We start from the raw sequence: 16039 nt of genomic DNA on the forward strand, positions 1-16039 counted from the left end.
AGAGGCTATAATTGGTAGTTGTTGACAAAATTTCCGGAAATATAAGGTGGCACACTCGTAGTTACGAGCTGCTGAAACCTGAAAAGCAAAGTTGTCATGGTCGCATTAGCTTTGGACTAATTATGCTTTCTTCTATTTCCTCTGTTCATAAAGAATTACACCATGTACAGAATCTTGAATATAGCCAATACAGAATCTGTTCAAAGCCTAGTCTTAAGGGGAAAGGACAATAGAGATCCACAAGGTCGTTTTTAAAATGTTGTTTCAATTTACCAGTCTTTTGGAAGAGAGAGCCCAAGTAAAGATATCAGTTTAGATTTGCTCCCGACATATTACAAGGAGGCGATGGCAGTGAGGCCTTGAAAGGCTATAAAATGTATCAGATTTACAGTCAAACATCTGACTCTCAATCTTGGAGACATGTAACGCATCAACCACCAATCACCATAACCTACAGCCGGAGACCAAGGCAGCAGAGCAAGCAGGGCAACAACAACACTTTCCCATCATGGCCAAGCAACAACTCCTTAAAAGCTGTAGGGGCTTTCTTGGCTTATTAGCCTATTACTAGGGTAATTTGGAAGAAGACAAGAAGATTATATGGAGCAATTAAGGCATTAGGCCAAGTCACTTAGTTGTAGTAGTAGTATATATATTATAAGCCCTTTAGGGGAGAGATATTTAGAAATTTGTATTAAGAACATGGAGAGTAATGGCCTAAAGCGATTGACGTATTACGCAAGCTTTAAGCTTTATCAATCAAACAACCTTCCGACTATTTTTTTTCTTTTTCGTATCATGCTAGTCCGTTGCAAGACAGTGCATGAAGGATTTGGAATTTGATAACACATGTAGGGAACTAGTATAAATCAGGTTATATAAAGGTTAGATACTAAGAGACTGTTCAGCACTGACTTGTTGATACAGATGAGACACCGTATAAAATCTTTAAACGAAATATCTGAAAGAGAGAGGAGGACAATATGGAAGATAGATAGAATGTGTAAAAATTTTATAAAGTTCGTCATATAGGAATTAAGGAGCAAGAGATTACTCAGGGATTGCAAATATACTTCATATTTAAAAGCAGAGAGCAAACTCAGCAAAGATCTATTAACAAAGTAACTGAAGCAATATAGGATTAGTCAAGGAATGATTTGGAAGATTTGATGTAACTATTAGTAATTTAGTAAATACTTATAGAGAGAAAAAATGTGTCAGATAACAACTTGAGTTGTTCTATAAGGTTGTGAATGAGAAAAGGAGACAACATAACATGATACAGAAATACAAGATTTAAAATGAAGATCATCAACTTTGTTTTCTCATTCCCTTTTCCTCCACTTAAATTTGTATCTACCAATAGAGCACGCAAATGTCAGAACCCAATGTTACAACCTCTCATACATGCATCAGTTTCCAAACACCGCATAATGTGAAAAATGCCCAAAGAAGATTGTTTCAAAAACTACGGTAAATCTCAAACGCACTACGAAAAAAAGGACAAAAAAAATTATGAAAGAATGCCAAAGCTAAGTGATAGAGGGGAGGCACTTTCAAATTACTTCTAGGCCCTAGCATGGTAACAAAATCTCACAACTCGGCCAAATTCTCACAAGTGCAAAGGAAACATGACGAAGTATGATTGTGACAACTATGCAATACGAAATATAACAGTAAATTTAATCAATCAGCACAATACACTAACAACAGTGAGAGTGGTGAGCTAGGATATTGATGCGACCTTAAGACAGTTATTGCTCATGCAAAAGTTAAGGTAATGACTAATGAGATATAAGTCTCACACAGCTAAACCACAGCTTACCAAAAATATATGAATAACAGCAGCCTCAGTGATTGTTACAAACAATGATGATATTAACAACAATTCTAACATCATTAGTGAATCCTAACGACTAATTCAGCAAGAACACATGCATAACTATACCAAGCATACATATGATTGAGGAATAAATATATTACCTGACAAAAATAAAGAATAGACAACTGATGTTATGAAAACTGAATGAGCTTTCTGCCACTTTGCACTTTGAGTGTAGTGTTCTAGAGCATTTGACATATCACCATAGTATTGAAAATACACAACCTATAATGAATACAAAATATAAACACTCAGAGGAGAAAAAGTAGAGCAAAATAGAAAGGAGTTGCTTTTAAAACAATGATTGAAGGAATATAAGGTTAAAAATAAAATATGCTTATTTTAGAATAAGAGGATAGTAATATTAGTCAAACCTCAAACCATCCATAACATAAAGCTAAAATGTAAGGTACAAGAATACATCTAATCAAATCACTGCTTTAGCAAGTGAAGACGGTATCTTTTGTACTTGTCTCAGTATGAGGGAATATAACAGTGCTTGTATAATATGAAGTGAAAGTGTGCTTATGATTTTGTTAATGTCAGCCTGAATGCAACCCATACATGCATGTGTGTATGAAATGAAAATTAGTGAAAGTATGGTTCTTTATGCACATGTTTCCATGAGTTTCTCTCATTTTTTGCATATTATCTTGGGAGATCAAGGCAGTGTGTGAAAGTTTAGAATAGGATCTCAATAATCATGGAATTAATAACTGAAAATAAAAGAAACTGGTTATTCCTCATTTTGGAGCATTCCATGCATATTACATATAAATTAAATAAAATAAAAAATAATAAAAAAATTAATTTTTTTTTTTGAATGAATAAAAAAAAAATAAAAATAATAATAATAATAATATAATAATAATAATAATAATAATAATAATAATAATTTTAATAATAATAATAATAATAATGATAATAATGATGATGATGATAACATTTCCTAGGGAATGTTACATGCATTCCATGCATATTACATAATAATAATAATAATAATAATAATAATAATAATAATAATAATAATAATAATAATAATATTCCTTGCATTTCCTAGTAGTAGTAGTAGTAGTAGTAGTAGTAGTAGTAGTAGTAGTGGTGGAAGTAGTAGTGGTGGTAGTAGTGGTAGTGGTAGTGGTGGTAGTGGTAGTGGTAGTGGTAGTGGTGGTGGTGGTGGTGGTGGTGGTGGTAGTAGTAGTAGTAGTAGTAGTAGTACTAGTACTAGTACTAATAATATAACTAATATATAAAGCTAAACTTTTAGCTAGGCAACGAGATAGCGACACTTGGCGTTCCAACTTTTCGCCAAGTGTCACGCCACATAGGATAGAGTTATATAGAATTCAATTTGTAGGATAAAAAAGTAAATTTAGAATTATATTTTCAAACAAATTTGGATAGATTTTAGGATAAAATTGTTAATTTAGATTTTTATTTTCGATAAAGTATCAATATTTCATATGTACAAATTAAATTATAATTTTATTAAAAAAAATTATAACTCTCATAAATTATCATATAAATTTATTTTTTGTATTTTTTTGGAGCAAAGGAATTAGCTCAAAATGCACCACATCCATTATTTATAATACTACCTCCGGTCCAATTTACTCGCAACAAAGGGGTATTATCTGTGAGACATAAAATATTCCTTTGTTGCAAGTAAATTGGACCGGAGGTAGTATATTCTAATCAATTAAAACAATATACTTTACAATCTAATATAATTTTATTACTATGTGTAGACCTGTCAATCGGGTCGGGTCACGAGTCATTTCGGACAGGGTTATTATTTCAGGTTACGGGTCAAAAAATGTTTTTCACCAATGTTATTATTATTAGTCATTACATGCCTACTATATAGTTTAAATCATCACAAAAACACATCAATCCCTAATTAATTTTGTATTAATGATATGTTTTAAAATTTGACATATAGATTAAAATTTTATCTTAAAATTCAATAAACAACCCGGGCATCGCACGGGTACAAAACTAGTAATAATAATAATAATAATAATAATAATAATAATAATAATAATAATAATAATAATAATAATATTAATAATAATAATAATAATAATAATAATAATAATAATAATAATAATAATAATAATAATAATAATAATAATAATAATAATAATAATAACGACAACAACAACAACATTTCCTAGGGAATGTTCACCAAATATTTGTTTAGGAATCAGAACCCTTTGCCCAACCAAACAAAATGGGTAATTGAAAGGTTATCATTCATTCCTCTCCTCCCTCTTTGAACTTCTTGCCTTTTCCCATTCTTGAATCAAATAGCCTATTATAAGAATGGAACAATTTTTCAAAATTGTTGGTACTCAACAAGGACGAGTCATACAAAATTTTGGAGTATCAAATCATAAATATCTTCCATTCATAGATACTATCCTGATGAAAATATTATAGAGGAGAGAAAAAGATGGCTTCCAATTAGAAAATTTAAACAAAACCCCCTCAGTTCCAAAATATGAGCACTTCAAGATAATCTATACTAATATATTAAAAGGTGTTCCTAAAAATGTCGATGTGCCACATAGTTTCTATTTTGTCGTGCCATGTCATCTTCCCACCATTTCCTCATGCCACATCATCACTCAAATAATCCCACATCACTCAAGCAACTAACATTAGTCCATATAAAAACATAAGGATAAGGAGGTTCACCATCTAAGCCAATATCAACTATGTTGTTTGTATGGAAAATAATTCATATAACTACAAACCACAAGGTTTAATTAAAAAATTAAAACAAAAAAAAACTACATTGAAAGAATAACTCAATTTTGGTTTGACAGTGACAATTGCAGTTTTAAAAAGCCTTTAAAAAAAATTACCAATTGTACATCTACAATAATAGCAGTCCGGGGCAACGTCCGGGGTCACTCACTAGTTCTCTATAATTAGAAGTTATTAGTAGGGGTGTCAAATCCGGGTACCCGGACATTCGGGTACCCGGATCTTCGGGTAGTTGATTAGTCGGCCCGTGTCCCGTCCCGAACAATCCGGGTACCTTTTTTTTTATTTATGAATTTGTACCTAAAATATGGTATTGGTGGTTGTTTACATTTCAATAAACCTGCAGTATTTTATTTTTAGAAAATCTGTTGCATTTTCACAAAAACAAAAACTGCAGTATTTGATATAAAAAATTTACAAAGTTTTTGAGTCTTTAGTTACATAACTTCAAAATATACAAAGTACAAATAATGGCACAAAGCCACACAACAAACGAAATGGGAGGAAATCAATTCATTCACTTGTGACTTGTGAGATCCGATATTTCAAGTGTCTCATCAATAACAATTGCTACTTGATCCAAAACCAAATCTTTCATTCCTACAAAACACAAATAATGCAATAAAATAATAACATCACATATATTATATATAGCAAAGTGGTAAAATACAGGAATATAAAAATTTACCAAACAAACACATTAATAAATATAATTAAATGAAAACAGGAAGTTTAAAAAAAAAAAAAAAAACAAATTGATTTAGATCTATAACAACAAAAATTACAACAAACTAACCTGAGTTGTTGAGAAGATTAAGAGAACGGATGAAATTAGATCTACCAATTGATGATAAAGAAAATAGTTAGATCCAAATTACTAAGGTAAAAACCATGAAAAATAATACAAAAATACCACTAAAATTCTACAAATAAAACATACCTGAGATTGAGTGATGTACTGAAGTGTGAGGAACAAAGGATGAATCGAATTATGCTTGAGGAATTGAGTTGATTGATATTTTGAGAGATGGAGGCGCTTGAGAAGTAGAGAGAAGTCAGAGAATTTGAGTGTTAGGGTTTTTTTTTTTACATTGTGAGGTGAGTGCGTGAGTTTTGAGTTGTGAGAAAATGAACCCTAGGGCCTAGGCTAAGTGGGCTGATCTAAGCTAGTGGGCTGATGAGAATTTTGAGACTTTTTTTTCCTTAATTTTTAACGGGTATTCGGGTACCCGCGAATTAGCAAAACTGACCCATGTCCCGACTCGCGAAATTGCTAATTTAGCAGGACGGGTACCCGACCCGAAAAAACTGAAAAAATAGATAATTTCCCGTCGGGTTTTTTGCGGGTCATCGGTTATTCAGGATGGGACAACCAGGTTGGGTTTTTTTTAACACCCCTAGTTATTAGTAATAAAAATAGTGTTCAAAAGTGGCATATAATATAGGCATTAGTAATTTAAACTGACAAATACTAGTATTGTATAGTACATTAACATTACACATGATATGGAATAACAACAATCAGTTAAATGGACATAAAATGTGGAGTAGAGAAATAAAAAATGTACCATAGCCTCGTGCAACCACTGCGATGGGATACCCAACTCCTCAATAAATTGGCGTTGCTCTTCTTGCGAACTCCAAGTATCACAATATTGGAACAAGATTTCCCGAATAACTGTAGAGTGGAGATAGGGAAAATCTTCACAATAAGGCATGTGGAGGACAACATGGATGGCCCAACGGCATTTCCCTAGACAAAGAAATTGGGAAACATATGCCATATCAAGAATATGGAGATCACTATAACTAAAGGCATCAATTGCTTCAAGAATTCCACGCTGATACCAGATCATATGGTAGTCAAGTGGATCATTGGTTGATGCAAAAGCACTGAACATAGATTTCAGTCCATCGAATTTACCATCTTCACAAGCATGAAGCAACATCTGATAATAAGCAAGGTCGTACCGTCCTTCTGGGGCAATGTTAAGAGTCTCCTCAACCGGTCCCTCATCAATATAAATTAGAACAGGATATGGAGCCTTTCCTTTAGTAAAAAGATGTTGATAAGTGTGAAAAACAGCAGGTAAGGCAGTGCCTGGTGGTAATTCATACCACATCAACAAACCCAAGAACCTTTTCCAGTCAATGCTTTTTCCAGCCAAAGCATTGTGAATATTACCCGAAAGCAATTCAAAAAGTTGTATCATGTCCTTCTCAATAAAATTAAAGTCCATACCATTAATTCTCCACACCTCTAACTGTTGAGCTATATCAGAATGATTCACCATTGATCCACCAGCCTCTCCAAGTAAACAGGTGTAGACACCCATTTGTGTCTCCCCAAAACCAAACCCATTTATGAGTACCTTTCCCGTCGAATCATAATTGAATGAAGTGAAATTGTGGAAAGTCTAGTGTTGCGGATAACTTTTAATTCTGTTCTTTCTCTTTGTTTTTGAAACCTATTTTAAGAAAACAACCAATCTAGTTTAGTTTGGTCCATGGCAAGGGTCTAATAATAGTGTAGTTGGGTCGGGTTCGAAAAGAGTTTTCGAACGATATAGTATAAGCCCAATTCCGATGAATATGAGGAAGTTATGGCCAAATTACTAAACTGGGCCCGGTTTGATATTTATATGCGTCCCAATGATCTAGAGGAGGGCCTAATATTGATTTATCGTTTCTAATGTGATTAGAATTGATTATAGTCTTCTAGATTCTTCTAGAAGGTTCTTTTCATTCCTAATTTAATTAGCATTGATAAATTGATTTTAGTTGACTTTTAAGAGTTTTAATCAGAATAAAAGAAGTGTTTTTAAGGAAAATACGATTTTGCCCTCTCGTACGGCTAAATTTTATCAAATTAAGAAAACGCGTAGAAATTTATTTCCAGCGTCTGACGCTAGAGTCCAGCGTTTGGCGCCACGCGCGTATTTGGCGCTGCGGTCGTGTTTTATTCTTTTCGAAACTCTGATTCATTTTTTATCATATCCGGCTGATTTTCTTTATAAATAGCCTCCTAAAACCTCCGTTTTCAATCACCAATTTCCATCACCAACTCTCATCAAGAATCTCTTGATTACTCTCTCTTTCTCTCCTTTCTAAACTAGCCTTTTTTCATACATAATTCCGCATTCACAAGATCTAGAAGCACCTAGCCAAGTTCGAAGTTGCCTTCGCCCTAGACGTGAAAGGTTTGATTTCTGAGGGTTTGGTCCCAAATCTAGTCTAAACTTTCTTTAGATTCTCTCTTTCAATTATTTGATTATTACTTTCCTTGAAGTTACTAACGTGTGTATTTTGTTATTAGAAAGAGGTACGAGGCATCCAAGTAAGTGCTTTATTTGATTTTAATTGATATTATGTATAGAAATCATGTCTAGGTTATTATTATGATTCCTAGTATCATGTTAGGATGTTTTGATCTTCATAGTATCATGTTTAGGGTAATAACTATAATTTCTAATATCAAATATGACAATTGTGATTCCTGCGATGCTTCCTATTTTCTTTCTTAATATCATGTTAGTATCATGTTAGGGCTAAAGCTTTGATGTTTAGTGACATGCTAGGGTTTGTTATTAATCTTGTTAGTATCATGCCTAGGATCTTGCTATTATTATTATGCTTTATTATTAACATGATTATTTTTATGATTATAATTGTTATAATTATTGTTATCATGATTATTATTATGTTGCTTGATGCTTATTATTGTTATTGCTTGATCACGCCTTCTATGCATGTTTAAAGAGAATTTGTACTTGTAATCACGCTTAATAAGATAATTAATAATCTTGTTAGGGTTAATTTGATTACAATTCAAGTGATCGCCAATAAAAGATTTATTTGTGCATTAATATTCAACCAACATAGATAAACAGGTTTAGGGTAAAGCTATTGATTGCATGTTAGTCAGAAAGCGCACATGAATACGATCAGAATAAAGTAGAGGCCTATTATTAGGGCAGGTTCAATCTCTTTTAGGTTGGATTTGAACCTTCATCCCCGAACTACCAGTCTTGGTTCCAGACCTATTGGATTTAACGATCTCCTGGATCGTTAAGGGGTGTAACCTTCACCTCATGAACGGTTTACAAGTTCCTAAAACTTGTTAGCGACTCTTTTGCTCTATCTTCTTTCCCTTTGGACGCCACCATGCTTAAGTGTATGATCACAGTGGGGTTCAAGCTAGGGATAATGCTTGAAATATTCCCTACAACAAGCTAGCCTCACATCCCCCCTACAAGCAGCCAATTCAACAGCTGCATCAAACTGTCACCTAGTCAGGAAAAGAAATATCTGTTCCAAATCATCAGACTCACTCAAGTAGCCCAAGTCTTCTTGCACCCGGTGGTACACACTCTCTTACAACCAATAACTAAACTCTTCCCTTCGCATCAAAGGGAGTGCTTCAGGATCAATATCTAAGCGAATGGATTTTCCATCCAGCATCATATCTTCCTTAGGGTCATCTACTCCAAACAAAATCTTCCCACTGGTCTCCTTTTAAGAAAAAAGGACCTCAATTAGCTCCCATACAATCACTTGGTGCATCATTGACATACGAACAGATGGCAACATGCCAGGAACCTTGAGTTGCTTCTCAACTAGTTATATGTAGCGCCGAAATATGTCTGAAAGAGCTAGACGATCACATACAACCTTTTGGAGGCTTCATTTGAAAGATCCAACTTCAACTTCAAGTATTCTATGATCCAAAGACCTGTGTAGATCCAATGGAGATTTAAAAAGTGAATCAACAACATCCTTTTTCACTTCATTAGTTTCATCTCTAGTGACCCTGTCTATTGTAACCTTTTCAAGAGTAATTACAGAAGATAATACTCCTTGGTCGTCATTACTGCTGACAGGCACACCACTATGAATAAGGAGACCATTAGGTCCCCATCCAACACGAAATGATCGACCCATAAACAGTCCTGGCGTCCTGCATCAACTATATTTCGTGAATGTTAACCAGATACAAGTGTCTCCTTTGTATACTCCAGTTTAAATCCTTCTAGTTTAATCACTCTCATAGCTGATCCTTTATGTTGTTGTGCTAGTACAAGTGTCCCAGGAGTATTCACGTCAAAACTGTTAGACTTGTACTCAAGCAAAGGTACTAGAGTCTTCCTAGGAGGGGGAGGACAGTACATGCTAGGGTTTGTTATTAATCTTGTTAGTATCATGCCTAGGATCTTGATATTATTATTATGCTTTATTATTAACATGATTAGTTTTATGATTATAATTATTATAATTATTGTTATCATGATTATTATTATGTTGCTTGATGCTTATTAATGTTATTGCTTGATCCCGCCTTTTATGCATGTTTAAAGGGAATTTGTACTTGTAATCACGCTTAATAAGATAATTAATAATCTTGTTTAGGGTTAATTTGATTATAATTCAAGTGATCGCCAATAATAGATTTATTTTTGCATTAATATTCAACCAACATAGATAAACAGGTTTAGGGTAAACCTATTGATTGCATGTTAATCAGAAAGCGCACATGAATACGAGAAGAATAAAGTAGAGGCCTATTATTAGGGCAGGTTCAATCTCTTTTTGATTGAATTTGTACCTTCATACCCGAACTTCCAGTCTTGGTTCCAGACCTATTGGAGTTGATGATCTTCTGGATCGTTAAGGGGTGTAACCTTCACCATGTGAACGGTTTACAAGTTCCTAAAATTTGTTGGTGACTCTTTTGCTCTAGCTTCCTTCCCTTTGGATGCCACCATACTTTAGTGTATGATCACAGTGGGGTTCAAGTTTGGGATAGTGCTAGTTTTATTCCCTACACCTAAATACGATACTAGGAAGCAATAAAACATCCAAACATGATACTAGGAATAAAAACCTAAGCATGATTTCTATATCATTATATCAATAAAGCAATTAAAGCACTTACTTGGATGTCTCGTATCTCTTTCTAATAACAAAATACACACGTTAGTAACTTCAAGGAAAATATCAAAGAATTAAATTAAATAATAGAAATAGAGATTTAAGAAAGTTTAGACTAGATTTGGGACCAAACCCTCAGAAATCAAACATTTCACGTCCAGGGCGAAGGCAACTTCGAACTTGGCTAGGTGTGTCTAGATCTTGTGAATGCGGGATTTTGTGTGTAAAAGGCTAGTTTAGAAAGAGAGAGAGAAAGAGTATCAAGAATTTCTTGATGAGAGTTGGTGATTAAAAACGGAGGTTTTAGGAGGCTATTTATAACGAAAATCAGCCAGATTATGATAAAAAAAAATCAGAGTTTCGAAAAGAATAAACCACGACGTTGTCGCCACACACGCCTCTGTCGCCAAACGACAGACGTGTCGCCGCGCGACAGCCTGTCGTCAGGCGATAGCCTGTAGTGCGGCGCTGTAGTCAGTTTTTCACGCGTTTTCATATTTTGATAAAATTTAAGCGTACGAGGGGTAAAACTGTAATTTCCTTTAAAACACTTCTTTTATTCCAAATAAAACTCTTAAAACTCAATTATCAATGTTAATCACATTAGGATTCAAAAGAACCTTCTAGAAGATTCTAGAATACTATAATCAATCCTAATTACATTAGGAATGATAAATCATAATAGGCCCTCCTCTAAATCATTGGGCCGCATATAAAGATCAAACCGGACCCAGTTTAGTAATTTGACCATAACTTCTAATTCCTATTCACTACACCCCCTTTAGCCATTTATACCTACTCCCCCCCTGAAATTACCGTAAAACCCTTACCCCCACTAACCACACCCTACTAACCATAAAATTACCTGCAATTACCCCCCACTAACCACTGTAATTGAAAAAAAAATCCAAAAAATCATTTCAAAACCATTTCGATAAATTCTCTCTCATCAAAACCAAAAACTCGCAAGAAACCACTACAAATTGCTTCAAAATTACTGAAAATTGCATCAAAACTTCTAAAAATGTCTGACATTCGAGATGAAGTTCTTCAATCGCAACTAGATTCCGAAAAAGAAGAGTAAGAATTTGTCATTTTAGTAGAATTTTGAGTGTAAACCCTAGATTTTATATTTTAATTTGTGTTTTGATATTCTAAAACAAAATCTATAATAATTTCACTTATTTTTGTGCAAAATAGACTAAAATCTACTATATTTGGTGGTATTTTTGTAGAAACGAAACAGAGAAGAACACTTCGAAGGTTCCGTCGGAGAAGACGGTTGCTGAACAAATGTTCATTTTCGATAAATGTTTATTTTCATTTTGATAGATGTTCATTATGATATTAGTATATGATCATTTACATTCTTACCTTACATCTACTAGGGTTCATTCTTAAGAGAAGATTACCCTAATTTTGTTTATGATCTTTACATATTAATGAATGTTTACCGGTATTTTAACATATGTTTATTTGAATGTAAATACGTACATGTTCATTCTCATATTGAAAATATCCACATAGGCTATAATAATACATGTTTAACTTCATATTAAATTATATGTTCATGAGCGTCATTTGAATATTATATTACATACATTTTAGCGCTAATATTGATAGATGCTTATTCGAATTTAATACATAGATGTTCATTTGGGTGTGTATATTCACACATATATTAATGTATGTTCATTCACATGTCAAAAAATGTTCAAAAATAAAATGCATATTGTTCATTCATCATAAACCTTTGACGATTCTATTTTAAAAAATGTTCAAAAATAAATCACATATTGTCACTTACATTATGAAGTTATATAATTCTTAATCAATTTTAATTTTTTTTTTAAAAAATGTATAAACAGTGATGACGATGATATTCCTATTCAATCAAGAGTGAATAAATTCAATTGATCCTCAACTCTTAAAAGCTATAATAACAAGTGTCCTTGTTGAAAAAGACATGTCTGCAATTGCAAGGTATAATAATCATTTATAATAGATTATATGTTCATTTTGGCTTGATTTTTTTTAAAAAAATCTTTTCATACATATATATATGTTTATGATTGTTCATTTAAAAATGTTCATTTTACTAACACTTTGATATAGATTCTTTAGGTTCATGTAACATAATTGAAAGATAATGTTCATTCATATATATATCTTCTTGAACATGTATTTTTGAATTTTGGTTAGAATATATATGTTAATGTTATTTGTGATAATTTGTTCATTTATATAAAACAGAATGTACATATTTGTTTTGCCAATTGAACATTCATTAAATTTGTAATATCAATATATTGCTGAGAATATAGTTATTGCTCAATTGATGCTATTTGGATTAAACAGAAGCTAGAGGCAATATAGAAAAGGAACAAGAAGATTTATGGAAGCTTAGATTAATTAAAATATTATTCTTTTGGATATTTGATCATTTATGGATTTTTAAATGATCAAGTACATTAATATTCATATTGTTTTTAATTCATTAGTGCTTGTTATATACATATATTAGAATGGAAATGTTCATTATTAAAAAGTCATATGTTCAATTACGTAACAGTTATAACGAAATACAATAAAATGTTCATAACCAAAAAGGAAAATGTTCAGTGTCAAAACAAAATATGTTCAGTTACATATCACTTATGAGGAAAAAAAATAAGCTTGAACAAATATATATTGTTTCAATCCAAATTCTTACTTATTATTATTTGCCAACCTATTCGCTACATTAGTGTAAAAAAAAGCTAACAACCTATTATACTTAGAAGATATATGTTGACTAGCTACCATGTTAAACACTTTAAACATCTCTTGGAACACTTGGAAGAACTTGAAAATTTCTTGGAACACTTGGACGAAATTGAACCTTTTTTCTTGCACACTTAAAGAAACTTGGACATTACTTGGAGTACTTGAAGGAACTTGACCTTTTCTTGGAGCACGCACTTGGACAATACTAAACTCTTTCTTAAAAGCATATTCATTGTACCTTTCATAAGCTTCTTGTTCGGAATTAAAATCTTTAAAAAGTAACTCTGATTTAGTTGCTTCTCCATATAGAATTTCATCACTAGCACCCACTACATAAGTTTTTACAAAAGAACATAATCAATAACAGATATATACAAATACAAAACAATTTATATATAAATGATCATTTAGCAATATCAATTTGATCAAAATAATAAAATAAAACAAAGTACTAAATATTTAAAATATAATTTAACCAACTATAAAAGAACATTACTTTGAATCATAATGATCATTTAGAATTATGAAACTGATCAAAACTATAAAACTACTAAAAAAAATACAAAAACGTATATAAAAAATATAATCAATCACAAAATTAATTAAAATAAAACTTCAATTCACTTGAATTATAACTGTAAACCAAATTGAACTAAAATAGGGGCTAAATTGATTTAATAAAACTTGAAAAATCAAATAAATTCGGCAATTGAGGAATGCAACACTTCATTACAAAAAATAACTTCACAATCACGATCAAATTTAGCAATCGAAGAATGCAACACTTCATTATCACAATCAACAGCTCCAATCAATGACTCATCCATGAATAAGAGGAAAACAAACGTGATTGAAAGAGAAATAATGTTGAAGAAGAGAGAGAAAATGCAAAAAAAAAAAAAGAACGAAAAAACAGAAAAATAGATTTTGAATCATATATATAAATGACATGAGAGAAAAGAAAAGAAAATAATAAGAAAAAGGAAACAAAAAAAAAAAAACTGAGTAAAACTATGTAGTATAATGGGGGGATTAGGCAGCATTGGCTACGCTAAAGGGGGTTGTAGGTAAAAATTTCACATAACTTCCTCATTATTCATCGGAATTGGGCTTATAATATATCGTTGGAAAGCTCTTTTCGAACCCAATCCAACTACACTATTATTGGCCCCTTTATATGGACCAAACTAAACTGGATTGACTATTTTCATAAAATAGGTTTTCAAAAACAGAGAGAAAGAAAAGAATTAAAAACTAACCGCAACACTAGACTTTCCACACTTTCACTTCATTCGATTATAATTCGACGTGAAAGGTATTCATCAATGGGTTTGGTTTAGGGGAGACACAAATGGGTGTCTACATAGCCACTAGCCAATTAATATACGGCTTGGGGTCGGGCAGTAAGAACGAAGGGGAAAAGGGGTCGGCGCAGCAAGAACGAAGAGGAAAAGGAGAGGGATGGGGTCGCCGACCGCCGACAGGGGGAGAGTGGTTAACGGGAGGGACTGGTTTTTTTTTTTAAAAAAAATTTAAATTTAATTATTATTATTTTCTTAAAAAATAAACTTAACGGAACCCTTACGGATTCCGTTAAGTGGTAGCAATTTTTAACAAAGTGTCATTTGTATGGTAGTAAAATAAAATAAAAATTTTCCTAGGTAGCAAAGTGAAATGCATGTATTTTAGAGGTAGCAAAGGTCAAAATTTCCATATGATAAAACTCAAAAATTCATAGTATTACACAAAAGAATTACAACCCGTGAATCTAGGTGTATTGTTTTGAGAGTTAGAGAGGAAGGTCATGCAAGCACAATAAATTTTTTAAACAAGTAGTTAAGGGTATGTGACGAATCTCCAAACCTACTTCAGAGAGACAACTAATCCCCAAACCGCCCATTCCTTAAGGAAGAAGCATAGTCCATCAACCCAACGCATTCCTTTGCAATTAGAATATGCCAAGAAGAAGCGCAAGGAGTCAATTTTCCCTGTTATTGAAAGTGGTAGCTCAAAACACGAAAGAACCTTAGAAGCTAAGGCTACAAGTATAGAGCATTATACCTAATAAAAATTAACCTTTTCACATTTTGAAAGTTGATAGAATTAAGACAATTAATTCTTTTAATAGTTTAGTCACTGATAAACTTTAAGTAATCCATCTTTTTCCCTAAGAAGTCAATTGGAGTACCAAGATGGTGGTCAAACACCTTTACTAGCTTCATTTGAAAGATGGATTTGAAATCTTCTTAAGAGCGTGTACTTGTATTTGAGCTAAGCTTAATTAAAGTTTTGGACATGTTAAGCTTTCCTCAAGAAGTATTAATAAAACAATGAATGATATGAACAATATTGGTACACAAAGTTGATTTTGCCCTTGATAAAATTAAAACATCATCCACGCCACAAAGAAAAGTTGTGCAATAGTTGGACTTGTCTCAAAAGTTTGATTCCTAGAAACATATGTACATCTTAACCCAAATGTAGCATGTGGGAGAAAATATTCACGGGAAAAGGAAAAGGGTATAAAGAAAGCGGATCGCCTTGTCGCAAAACCATAGAATGTGTGGTTTAAAGGAATCTGAAGTAGTGTCATTGGTGATTGTTTTGTAAAGATACATTATTGAATCATTTGTAAACATTGATTTGGATAGCAGTAAGCTTTTAGACCTTAGTAAGAAACTCTAGTAGTGG

General features: G+C 32.5%; 1 pseudogene; it reads right to left on the minus strand.

The window, feature by feature from the left end:
- The window catches only part of LOC145640449 (nuclear pore complex protein NUP96-like), a 46218-nt pseudogene extending 36396 nt beyond the window's left edge, over window positions 1-9822 (minus strand).
- Window positions 9823-16039: the final 6217 nt, after the last annotated feature.

This window comes from Chenopodium album, chromosome 7, assembly GCF_948465745.1.
Source record: "Chenopodium album chromosome 7, dcCheAlbu1.1, whole genome shotgun sequence".
Classification (NCBI taxonomy): Eukaryota; Viridiplantae; Streptophyta; class Magnoliopsida; order Caryophyllales; family Amaranthaceae; genus Chenopodium; species Chenopodium album.